A 13,750-nucleotide genomic window follows, 5' to 3' on the forward strand; every position below is an offset into this window, starting at 1 on the left:
GAAACTCCAACTACCACTGTTAGAAAAATATTATGTAAACTCGTTCATATTTCACCAATAGCCGTAATTAAGCCTGCCCAAGTTGCCTGTTGACTCCTACTCTATAGTAATAAAATCTAGCACTTGAATTGTACTGTTCTCCTTCAAAGCACTTTATCAGGCAGGAGTCTCAGCTAATGTAAGTCAGCATAGTTCCTCTACCTTCAATAGCGCTACATCGATTTACATTTCCAAACCACACTGGGGAATTTAAGAGGGTGCCGGGAGAGGCTTCCGGTCAGAATGTAAAGGAATGGGGAGCTTTCCGGTCACTGTGGACCCTGGGCAGTGGAGTTGAACATTGTGATTGGCATGGTCATTGGCTCAGGGACGGGGGCATTGTGGGACTGTTGCTGGAGGACTGTTCTGACCAGCACAAGTCATGCAGTATCCACACTGGCACTTTGCCGCTGGAAGTATGTTGGCTGAGGACTTGTACCACCCAAAGAGGTGGTTTTATTCTGGAGACAGGAAGTCGGGCTTACGCCAGCAGGAATCAAATTTGGGCACAAGGCCTTGGTGACAAAAGGCAACTTCTGTCGCCAAAACTTTGTAGCTAGACCAGGCCTGAGGATCTCGTTCATTAGCCAAGCTTCTTTCGACACTAAGGACATTTTCTAAAAATGTCCCCCCTCTGTAAACATTGTTTCTGCTTCACTGGTGTTAGTAACATTGGGAGCATTTGGCTATCAAATGGGTCCCTGGCTATCAAAGACCTTTTAAACACCATGTCATGAAGCTCTGCTCAGAACCAAGTCTAACAGACACTGTTAAAACTGCTGGTCTGTCTATACTAGGGCTCCTACTATTGCTAACACAAGTGGAGCTGAAACCCCAGTAGCAATGGTGGGGAATTTTTAGACAGTGTCTCTAGCACAGACAGGGCCAAGTTTATCCTTCCAAGTCTCCTGTGGGGTAGCCCATTTGTACAGATTGGGAAGTAATCCAGAGAGTTTAGTAATTTGCCTCAGGCCAAAGAGGATCAGTATCAGAGGAAGAACTAGAACTCAGGAGTTCCTGGCTCCCAGCCTGATGCTCAGATCACTAAAGCATAAATTCAGGAAAGCACCTGTATTCATGGGAGTACTTATGCATGTATTTAAATTTAATCATATGCTTAAGCTCCATTGTTCCTAAATCAGGGCCTTTATGTTTTGCATTATATCCCTTTGTTAGTTCCTTTCCCAACATGAATGCTGTATTTCCATCAGCTTTATCATTTTTTTTAAATGTCTAAAGAACTGTCAACTCAAAGTCATTCCTTTTTAGGGAAATATAACCCAATGTACAGATTCAGACAAACCATAGAGGAGGAAGCACTTCCCTATTTCTGAAATGCAGCCATCTCTGGGGCAGAATGCAGCAACTGTTTAATAGTTCACAGCAACACACAACACAAATTTTCAGAACACAAAGTAAAGAAGAACACCCCAAATCTGCTACAAGTTGAATTTAATGGCAGAATGTAGGACATGGTCCATGACTTAGGGCAAATATTCATACTGCAGTTTTATATCTCAATCAAAAGATTGATCTTGAATGCCATCATCTGGACTTCATTGCAAATGGTTCTTTAGCAGATTTCACCTTTATTTAAGTGCGGGACCTTGGAGTGAAAGTATTTTTGTAACACTGTAAAACTTTAAGTGCCCACTTAATATTCAGCATTTCTTTAAAGTCTTTCCTCTCCTCTTTCCAACATCCTTGAGCCAAATGATGGGGTTATTTATTAAGCTTATGATGATTCCAGTCTGTGTTCGAGTCTCACTTTTGTATGTGACTGAAGTAGTATAGCTATTCTGTTAACTAGGAATTACTTGACTTTGATGGTACAATGCATTGCTTGCTACATGTATTGTATTTATTTCCCCAAATACTAATAAAAATACAAAAGAAGAGACCAAAATGCAAATTTCAGAAGAAGTCAAGACAAATGACAACATCTTTTAATGCATATGAAAAAGCAATGATCTTGCATTTGATAATGATCCTGCATTTTATATCACAAAAGTTTATGGGAGCAGAAAGACGGCCTCCAACAGTGTGTAAAAGTAATTTAGCAATACAGGAGGGATCCATTGAAGACAATTTACTGTAAATGAGTTTGCTGCCTCAGTGTTCACAGGGGAAATGGGAGGCTGAGACCAGACACAGGAATATGTTGTCTGCATGGAAAAAAAATCACAAGAAATATGGAAGGAGCACATATCTCAGCAAAGAAATCAGAGTTACTGAAGATTAGATAAGACCCCCACGGTCATCTCCAATGTCTGGAAAAGACAGCAAAGGAACCTAAGATGTACAGACACAGGAAAAATGTTTGGACAGTACCACATAAAATATTCCTGGTTGGTTCTTTGCACTGCCATGTTGGGGACCTGGCTTTGATTCTCAGTGCTTGACTCTAGCTCTGGACAATCACTGTTTAAAGCCATACCCTAGAGACCACAGATGTAGGCAGAAGCAACTGGGGATTAAACTGAATAGGGACCAGCTCCTTGGTTGGGGAGGTCCATAATACAGACGCTCCATTGAATTCAATGAAGATACATTAGATAGTCTTATACCAGTGAGGATCTGGTCCTAGAAGATTAATCTCTTTGCACAGTGTTTTGAAGTAATTTTAATTATGAATTTTATTTTTACATGTATTATTTTTTTAAATGCTGATCATGTGCTCCACAAGATCCAGATAAAGTTGAACCTCCTAAACACATATTCAGGGCTGCCTAAATATGTGGCCTGATTTCAAAAGTGCAGAGCACCCAGCAGCTATCGCTGAAATCAATGGGAGCGTCGCCTGAGTAAAGACTACAGAATTTAGCCTAGGGATATCAATCGCAAGTTTGAGGGAAATTAATCTGGGGCAGAAAAGAGGACAGATAACTTTCAGGCTCTATTGAGAATACTGTGCTCAAGTTTTCTGTCTAATAATAAGCAGGATGTTAGAGAATGAAGGCTGAAAAGAGAAACAATCCAGAATGATTCAAGAGATTGAGAGATATTACTCTCACAGAATGACTAAAACTAGACCTTTGGGGAAAAAGAGACTCAGAGGTGACCTCATTGAGGTATGTGAAAATCTGAAGGGAGTAGAAAAGAGAAGCTCAAATAGCATCTTTCAAACGCAATACAAGTATCAAGGGGCCTGAACCAAAGCTAAGGAATCAAGGCAGAATTTCTTTTCAGAGAGTATTTAATAAATAGCCACTGAAGGCAGCAGGAGGAAGAACTTTGTATAAAAGGTATTTTTAAAAGGAGTTCCACAAGTACTGTATTTAAAGAGGGCGGGGGAGGAATATCGTATATAGTGAGATAGATGTCAATAGTTTTTTTTAAGGCTTTAAGAAGTCTATGTCTCCAGCTGGGAAGGACAACAAAATTATGTCTAAGCAGAAATAAAAATGTATTCAGTTTAACATATTGTAGATGATGTATGCACCTGTGGTCCAGGTGAGATGCTGAAATGTGTTTTAACAAAATGGTGGCTCCCTAGGGCATAGTGGTTTTTACTTGGTCATACAGCTTACAGTGGTCATTTGGAGATTCACAGCAACATCAGACAGAGAACCCAGTTGCTCCTGCTCCTGAAGGACAGACACAAAGTAAATGTGAATGTCCCTTACTAGCTACTACTACAGGGCCTACAACACCCTATTGTGTTATTATTATTTAATAGCACCCAACAGTGTGCTAAGTACCTCTCAGTGCAGATATAATCCATCTCACACCATGTGTTGTTATCAGGGATTTATCCCAAACCCTTCTCTTTAGGGTGGCCCCCTGTCAGGATCCTGACAAGGGCAGTCAGGACCCAGGGTCAAACCTCAGGCTGGGAGTAGCGAAGGAGGTCATTGGCCAGTTCCAGGCCAGGGTCGACAAGGGTCAGGGTCGACAAGGGCCAGGGTGAGGAGGTAAGGCCCAAATCAAGCCAAAGTTGAAGCCAGGCATTTGTGAGGAGGAACGACCACAGCATCTACAGGAGAGCCATAATGTTGCCTATACACTTCTTACAATGCCCCTTGGGTTTATATAGAGGGAGAGCCAATTTATATAGAGGGGGAGCCAGGATTTCCCAGGGTGTGTGGCCACAGTGGCACAGCTGGTTACTGCTACTGCTGGGTGACAGCCTGGAGCTGTTTTCTACCTTGCAGGGTTGGGTTCTAGACCTGCTGGGCCTTACACACACACAGAGAGACCCTTTTATCATAATATCTCTGAAAAAGGTGTGTTCTGAACTTGTCTTAATTAATTCAAGGTAAAATCCTAGTCTGCAGTTTTCACATGGGTTAGCAGGTCAAGTTAAAGCCTATATGGAAGTGTCTAGTCTCAAGGGATTAATAGAAAAAGAAAGATTCTCCAGAGGGAAAATGGTGTTCCACCGACAGACCACTCTCTTGCTGGTCTTTTGTCCTCCATTACTGATGAGGTGAAGCCTAGGCTCCCTCTTTTCTGGTCTCACTGTCAGGGCCCCCACATGGGGGAGGAAAAGGGTACACTTTTTTAAACTTTTATGCTGTAGCTGTGTGTCAGGAAAAGAAACAAAAAATCCCTCTAGCATCACATAAGCAAAATCTTAGACAGCAGATTTGTTTTGAGTGGTTGATAGTCTCGTGAATTCAGGCGGTCTCAGCTCAGTAGCTAGTCTGAGTCCCTTCAGTTGTGAGGAAATTGTTATTCTGCAGATAAAATCAATCAGATTAGGGATGGACTTTCGGCTTCCATGGTGGCAGGGCGAGGGCTTGTCTTCTCTGCAAGCGGCTGAGCCAGCGATCCTCCCTGAGGTACTAAAGGTGGTGGGAGACTTAGTCCCACATACTGTGCTTTTGATCCACATCCTTCTTGGCTGGTGAAGGCCAGTGGGGAGGTACTAGGCCCCTTGCTTGGGAAGACTGCCAAAGCCTCACAGAAAAGGTAGGCCGGCTATTGCTTTGAAAGAAGTCTTTGCTTGACACTGACAGTCCAGATAATTATCACCAGTATCACAACTTCTCTTTTTTGGCTAGATTGTGGGGAGACAAATCTCACAAAATCTAGATACCTTTGATCTCGATCTTTGCCAAGCTTCATACAGACCTGGTTTTGGTCATCCAGGAAGTCTGTGGCAGAACTGGAAATTGACCCAAGATCTTCTAAAATCCAGTCCAGTGCCTTAACCACTAAACCATCCTTCCTCTCAGAGTAGGGAAAACAGATCTGACTCCTTCCACTAGATGGCAATAGCGCATGCACACACAGTGCAATAAACATACCCTGTCAGTAACTTTATGTGAAGTAGGCAGGCAAGATGGTTTCATTGTACATACATAGCCAAAAATCACTGTTCTGTTCAAAAAAACATTTCCTAAAGAAGCATGTGCTTGTCACTTATTTTGCTGGCATTTGAATTCCAGACTCCCCTGCAGAAGGTCTCTGTGTGGCAGCTGTTCCTTATGCTTTTACTGGAAACATGATTTTAAGTTTTGTTGAAAAAAAAATAAAAATAAAAAAAATGAATAGGTGCAAAAATGTAATTGTTTATACAATTAGTTAGATTTTATTGAAGACCTTCACTTTGCAAAGAGGTAAAATGCCCACCAGTGCACACACCCCAAAGGGAATAATTTAAAAACATGTTCTCATCCAAAATTCTATGTTTATCTTTCAAAATACTCTAAAAATGCTTTTGTTTTTCTTTTTCCTTTCTCTTCCCCACACACCGGACCCTCATCTCCATACTTGGAGATTATTGAACAAAGTGCCTGTCCATTCAGCATCAGTGGATAATCTGAAGCCTTTATAATTCAATGCTACATTCAGACAGATTTTCTGCCGTTGATATTAAAGCTCAAGGGAAAGCCAAGTTGAAGCGTTGCATTTCTTTAAATAACTAACCAATTATAACACACAATACAAGAACCAGGGGTCAGCTAGTGAAATTAACAGGTTTAAAAGAAATGTAAGAAAATGCTTTTTCACACAATGCACATTCAATTTGTTGCCAAGGGATGCTGTGAAGGCCAAATATATAACTGGGTTAAATAAAGAATCAGATTAGTTCATGGAAGATAAGTCCATCAATGGCCATTAGCCATGATGGTCAGGGATGCAACCCCAGGCTCCAGGTGTCCCTAAACCTCTGACTGCCAGAAGTTGGAACAGGAGGACAGGAGAGGGATCACTTTATAATGTCCTGTTCATTTCCTCTGAAGCATCTGGTGCTGGCCACCATCAGAAGACAGAATACTGGGCTAGATGGACCATTGGGCCGTTCTTCTATATAAATTTCTCATAAAGCTTCCATTTCTCTATACATCCACATCAAGCTTCAAACCTTAGGTCTCCTGGGAAATCTGACTCTGACCATTGCTGCTTGGCTCATGAGTTCCATGATTCAGGGAATGAATCAGGGCACAAGTGAAAGGGCCAACCTGAAGTGTTCAGCTCATAGGATGATCCACTTGATCTGATTCCCTTCTCTCCCTTCCACCTGCTCTGCACTTTGGACATGCTGCTCAGCCACTTAAGTCCACTTGCCCTACGGACATACGACTTGGCTACCTAATTCCCTTCTTCTCCGGCCACACAGCGGTGGCTCTTGGGGAGCTGAGTCCCAAAGCAGCTCTGGGTCCGACAGTGCCGGCCAGGAAGCACAGGCACAAGACACTGCATGTGCTGCAGTGACTGTTCTAGTCGGAGATAGTTAGCATTAACCGTGTAACTTCTGTGGTTTCATTAATCGTACATGCCATTTTATTTATATGACTCTTCCAAATAACCCTATTCCTAGGCTGTCACTAGTATAATATTTTTACTGTCAAAAGTGTGGCCGCCCTGAATTTCATGGGGCCGCACGGGCAGCCACAGAAAAAATTCATTTGCGAACCACTGACTAGGCAGTATCTCTTACTAGAGCAAAAGCAAACTCTTTCTGCCATTTACCTGTTACGCTAGCATGAGTGTCACAACTGAGCTGTGTCCTGGCCCTCTATGACCCTCTCCATCTTCTCTTAGCCCATTCTTTTCTTCTCTCTAAGCACACCTGACTGAGCACCCTTCTTCTTTGGCTCTCTCTGCCATTCCTCTCTTCCCCAGCCTCCTTCTCACTCATCTTCTCCTGAAGAAAGTACTGAGCTCTCCAAATCCTCCAGCTCTCCTGCTCTCCTCTGATCCATTTCTCCTCAAGCAATTTTAGGCTTCCTCAGTCATCCCAATTTCTTGCAATGTTAACTTGCCGCTTTTTGTCTGAACTCCCTTCTTGCCTTAGGGTTGGTCCCGTTCCCCAAGCAGGTGCTAAGGATTGTGAACGGTGCAGGGCTGCCAAGGAGCGGTCATCTAGTCTCATCACCTCAAGAAGTAAGAAACAGAGGTGTGATCACTCGTGTCAGGAGAGAGAGGGGTACCAGTGCAGGGTGAGTACTGTCTGCCTGCAGCACTGGCAGTCTAACCTGCCTCCTAGCCTTCCGTTCCCCCAGCAGCCCACTATCTATGGCAAAGATTCCTTCTTACCCAACAGCTCCACTAGTTCCTCTTCCCCAAAACCCATAGGGAAGGGATGGAAGATTCCCCTTCCTCCAGGTACTCCTCCCTTGCGGTTCCAGAATGGAAGGAAGAAAAAAATTCCTCTCGTTTCCCCATCCACTGTGGGGAAGAGCAGTGATGATCAGATGGGTCCCAGCTCCAGATGGCTCCCCTTCTCCTCTGACCCTTAAACCGATGCCTTCCTGGACTTTCCTTTTTTCCCCTGTAATAGGACATCACACAGGAACTTTGCACTCATCACACAACAAATCCCAGGTAGCCTCTGAGCAAGACCATTTGCCTTTTGCTAGGGAAATACAGCTGGCTTTGAGTCTTCTGACTTTTGGTTGTAAGAGAATGGAAACTCTAAAACCTTGGGTTCCTGCTGCAAATCTGGAGCCCAGCAAGTTACTGTGGTTCTGAGACGTTCTGATATCTAATATACTCACATCAGTGCCGCTGTTGAATTCATCCCTTGGATTAGTGCGAAAGGATGCTCATGTTTGCCGATGACAATTGCTACTTCTTACTCTTCTGCAAGAACTGTTATGGATTCTCTTAACAGCTTTGAAGCTAATCTCAGATTTTCATACATCCTTCTAAAGTGCCCTTGGGATCTGCTGTGTATTGAATATTTCTCTCTAATTCTCCTGACATGTTGGCAACTAAAGCTGCTGTTGGAGATTTAAGTTCCGGTTCCCTTCTTGTTAAGCCCTCCTTCTGAGACTGGGACACCCTCCCTAGTGGCATGTTCTTTTGCCTCTTTCCCACAGGACTTTGTCCCTTCAGTCCAAAAATCTAAAGCTCCTGTTAGAAGATAGTTATCGTCTTTCTGCCATATTTGCAACCATACAACCATCCATCCCACTGTAGATAACAGCTACATTGTTAGCTTGTTGATGTTGCTTATGCAAAGACTAGCCAATTTCACCTTTGATTATAGATAGTTTCTAGTCCATTCCATTTTCAGACCCTCATGCTATAGCACAGAGTAGCACTGTTTGTTTTGCAAACACAGCAGTTGAATAATTGTAAAGCTGTTGCCTTGAATTGGGCTTTGGTTTTGTAATAATTTGTTTTCATAAAACCTAAATTTCCAATTCATTCCTGGAGCACTGCATGGCATATATAAAGCGGAGGGCCAAATTCATATCTGATGTGAGCCCATTGACTTTAATGTGTTCACAGCAGGGAGGAGCTTAACCCAATTTCTTCAAAAGCCCAAATAAACCATTTGATCTATTGTGTTCGATCTGTTCCATAAGATCAGGAATGTTTCTATATTTTTAGTATACTAAGAGCACACTTATATCAAAAGAAGTTGAAGAATGGACTGCAATTTACTATTAGTAGCTCTGCTATCAGGTGACTGCGGCATCACATCACACCATTACTATGTTCTTATCACATTTTCAATTAAAAAATGCTTAGGCATAGAACTCTACTCACAGCTACAGTAGGAGTCTACAAATTTCAGTAAGATTTCAATTTTGCTTTGTTCTAAAGGGAGAATAACTTTCATCTCTCTAAGGGAATGGATAACTTCTGGGGGAATGTTTTTCCCTGTTGTAACTCCACTGGGCACATGAATTCATAGCTTCATAGATTCTAAGGCCAGAAGGCAGCATTGTGATCATCTAGTCTGACATCCCGTGTAACACAGGCCATAGAATTTCCCCAAGATAATTCCCAGAGCAGGGCTTTTAGAAAAACATCCCATCTTGACTTAAAAGTTGTCAGTCATAGAGAATCCACCGCAAACCGTGGTAAGTTGTTGCAATGGTTAATTACGCTCGCTGTTAAAAATGTATGCCTTATCTCCAGTCTGAATTTACCTAGCTCCAACTTCTAACCATTGGATCATGTTATACCTTTCTCTGCTAGATTGAAGAGCCCATTGTCAAATATTTATTCCTCTTATAGGTACTTATAAACTATAATCAAGTCACACATTAACGTTCTTTTTGGTAAACTCAATAGATTGAGCTCTTTGAGTCTATCCTTTAATCACTCTCATGGATCTTCTCTGAACTCTTTCAACATCCTATCAACATCCTTTTTGAATTGTGGACACCAGACCAGGACACAGTACTGCAGCAGCAGTTGTACCAGTGTCAAATACAGAGTTAAAACAACCTCTACTCCTACTCAAAAGTCCCCTGCTTATGCATTCACGGATCACATTAGCCCTTTTGGCCATCGTGTAGCACTGGGAGCTCACATTTAGCGAATTATCCACCAAATCATTTCACTGCTTCCATGGATCAAGTCCCCCATTTTGCAAGTATGGCCTCAATTTTTTTGTTCCTTGACTTACAATTAGCAATATTAAAAGACAAACTGGGTGCAAGCAAACAATATACCAACTGATCCAGATTGCTGTATATTAGTGACCTGAATTAAGCATGTGCAGAGTGGTTCTGATATCATGAAAAATCTTTATGACCACAAACGCATTTTACTGATGCCTTAAAATAAAATTCCTAACACAAACTACAGGGAGTGTTAAATCAGCTACTAGCAATATGTCTAAATGTAGGGATGAAATGAGTTCATGTGTATAATTGGAGGTACGAATTGCATATGACAGCAGAACAGCACATAAGCAAATTTCCTGGATAACAGGGAATACATTTCTACAAAACGTGACACCAACTGCTAAACTTAACAATCATGCATATTGTTTGTCAAGAAACAACTTTGCTTCAAAATCCTGCTAACGAAACATTTATCTGGAGCTTCTTTTATTTTGATTCAGTTCTTTTAGAGATTAATGAATATTTAGAAATATTATTAAAGAAAGAATGATTGATCTTTTATTATGCTTTATTATTTGTATCACAGTAGCAGCTGGAGGTCCTGACTCAGATCATGGCCGGCCCATTGTTCAGGCACATACACATAGTAAGAGAAAGCCCCTCCCCTGAAGAGTTTGCAATCAAAGCAAAGAGATGCAGGGGATATTATTATTGCCATGTTACAGTGAGGCTCAGAGAAACTAAGGTCTGGTTTACACTACAGAGTTAGGTCGACACAAGGCAGCTTATGTCAGCTGAACTGTGGAAGTGTCTACACTTAAATTTCACTCCTGCTGACATAAGTGCCCCACTACGCCGACTTCATAACTCCACCTCCATCAGCAGTGTAGAGTCAAGGTCAGTGTAATTACATCAACTATCACTGGCTTTCAGTGCTCCACACTGACAATACAATCGATACAAGTGCTCCTGGTGAGGACACACACCGCCAACACAAAGAGGAAAGTGTAGACATGCACACGCGATGTAATTATTGCGGCAGCTGTATGTAGACATGGCCTAAAGGGATGCCTGCACTGCAAGTGAAGGTGTGATTGTAGCAAGAGTAGGCACATCCATGCTAGCTTTAATCTAGCTAGCACAGGTAACAATAATAGTGAAGACGTGGTGGCACAGGCTAGCAGCCAGACTACATTCCCAGGGTCTTTGATGAGCTTGCTATTTTGTGCTGAAGCCTGTGCCACCATGTCTATATTACTATTGTTACCCATGCTAGATGGATTAAGGCTACGTCTACACTTGGAGCTGAGGGTGTGAGTCCCAGATCAAATAGACCTTCTCAAGCTAGCACCCTAAAAACAGTAATGTAGACATGGGAACACAGGCAGCGGCAGCCCTGAGTTTGTACTCATAGGCCTTGGGTGAGTTTGTACTGTGTCTGTGCTACCACTGCCCCTGTTATGGCGACTACACTCCCGTTTTAAAGCTAGCGTGAGCACATGTGTGCAAGCTGGGAATAACATCCCCAGTTCCAAGTGTAGATGTAATCTAAATCTTGCATGGGTATGCCTGTTCATGTTACCATCACACTTTCACTGTAGATATACCCAAAGTGACTTGCGCAAGGTCACAGAGCAAGTCTGTGTCAGAGTCAGGAACTGAACATCTCTTAAGACCCAGGGCATGGCCTTAACCAGAAGACTATCCTCCCTCAGTCAATGGAGGAGGAGTTTTTCAAAGGCACCAAGGCCAGTTTAGGCACTCAACTCCCCCTGAAAGTCAATAAGACTTGGGAGACTTTCGTGCCTTTGACAATCTCCCCCATGGTGTTTTATTTTTACAAAAGAGTCTTTGTCTTGTAAAGAAATTTTAAAAATCTAGTGAAAGGTGTTAGGTTAGCTTGACCAATGAAGGGAAGTTATGATTAGGAGACAAAATGTGTGCTTGGGCAAGAATCTGCAGAGCATGAGGTAGGAGAAGGAGATCATAGAATCATAGAGTTGGAAGGGACCTCAGGAGGTCTTCTAGTCCAACCCTCTGCTCAAAGCAGGACTAACCAGGACTAACCTCAGCTAAATAATCCCAGCCAGGGCTTTGTCAAACCGCATCTTAAAAACCTCCAAAGATGGAGATTCCACCACCTCCCTAGGTAACCCATTCCAGTGCTTCACCACCCTCCTAGTGAAAAGCTTTTTCCTAATGTCCAACCTAGATCTCCCCCACTGCAACTTGAGACCGTTGCTCCTTGTTCTGTCATCTGCCACCACTGAGAACAGCCTAGCTCCATCCTTCCTGGAACCTCCTTTTAGTTAAAGGTTAGTTAAAGGCTGCTATCAAATCCCCCTTCATTCTTCTCTTTTGAAGACTAAACAAGCCTACTTCCCTCAGCCTCTCCTTATAAGTCTTATGCTCCAGCCCCCTAAACATTTTTGTTGCCCTCCGCTGGACTCTCTCCAACTTCTTCACATCCTTTTGGTAGTGGGGGGCCCAAAACTGGACACAATACTCCAAATGCAGCCTCACCAATGCCGAATAGAGGGGAATAATCACTTCCCGTGATCTGCTGGCAATGCTCCTATTAATGCAGCCCAATATGCTATTAGCTTTCTTGGCAACCAAGGCACACTGCTGACTCATATCCAGCTTTTTATCCACTGTTACCCCCAGGTCCTTTTCTACAGAACTGCTGCCTAGCTCGTCGGTCCCTAGTCTATAGCTGTGCATTGGATTCTTCCGTCCTAAGTGCAGGACTCTGCACTTATCCTTGTTGAACCTCATCAGATTTCTTTTGGCCCAATCCTCCAGTTTGTTTAGGTCCTTCTGTATCCTATCCCTACCTTCCAGGATATCTACCACTTCCCTAGCTTAGTGTCATCTGCAAACTTGCTGAGGGTGCAATCCACCTCATCCTCCAGATCATTAATGAAGATATTGAACAAAACCAGACCCAGGACCGACCCCTGGGACACTCTGCTTGTTACCGGCTGCCAGCTAGACATGGAGCTATTGATCACTACTCGTTGAGCCCTATTCTCTAGCCAGTTCTCGATCCATTTTATAGTCCATTCATCCAAGCCATACTTCTTTAACTTGCTGATAAGAATACTGTGAGAGACCGTATCAAAAGCATTGCTAAAGTCAAGATATATCACGTCCACCGCTTTCCCCACATCCACAAAATCAGTCACTGCTTCATAGAAAGCAATCAGGTTGGTCAGGCATGACTTGCCCTTGGTGAATCCATGTTGTCTCTTCCTGATCACCTTCCTCTCTTCTAAGTGCCTTAAAATGGATTCCTTGAGGACCTGCTCCATTCCGTGCAAGGAATGTGGTCACAGGTACTGAAGAAACTGATAAAATAATAAGACAAATTCATGCAAAAGCTAAATAAGTTTGTTCACCAGAAGCATCCCCTTACAATCCAGCTCCTGAACATCATGACGGACACTTTTCAATTCATTCCCTCTGTTGCTCACCATCACATTCTCCATTAAGTCTCAGAGCAATAGAAAGTTTGGCAAAAGAGACTTTAAACACATTTACTGAACAGGTTGATCTCTGCCAAAATCTCATAAACAACAAGGTAATCAGCAAGCTGGCAAACTTGCGTTTCTCTAAAAGACCATAGCAACTTAAGCCCTGACAACCCTTCCTGTTTCTATCAAAAGAGGGGCAAAGCCAGCAGCAAGCCGCTAACACAGGGCCGGATTCTGAGCTCATTTGGGCTGATATGAATCATCAGGAGCCTTTCTTGTATTGGAATGAAGTCACACGGAGGTAAACCCATTGTAGGCAAGGTCAGAATTAGACCCAGAGAGTCTTCACTGTCACACAGCTTGCCACTGAGCTGAACAGTGCAGCTGGGCTGTCAAGTTTCCATGCTCATTTTTTTCCCCAGGACCTGCCATTAATATCTCAAAGCAGAGCTCAATCTATATATATATCCAGCTGCA

The sequence above is a fragment of the Emydura macquarii genome, unplaced genomic scaffold, assembly GCF_026122565.2.
Source record: "Emydura macquarii macquarii isolate MOO-44397 ecotype Brisbane River unplaced genomic scaffold, CSIRO-AGI_Emac_v2 contig_1253, whole genome shotgun sequence".
NCBI lineage: Eukaryota > Metazoa > Chordata > Testudines > Chelidae > Emydura > Emydura macquarii.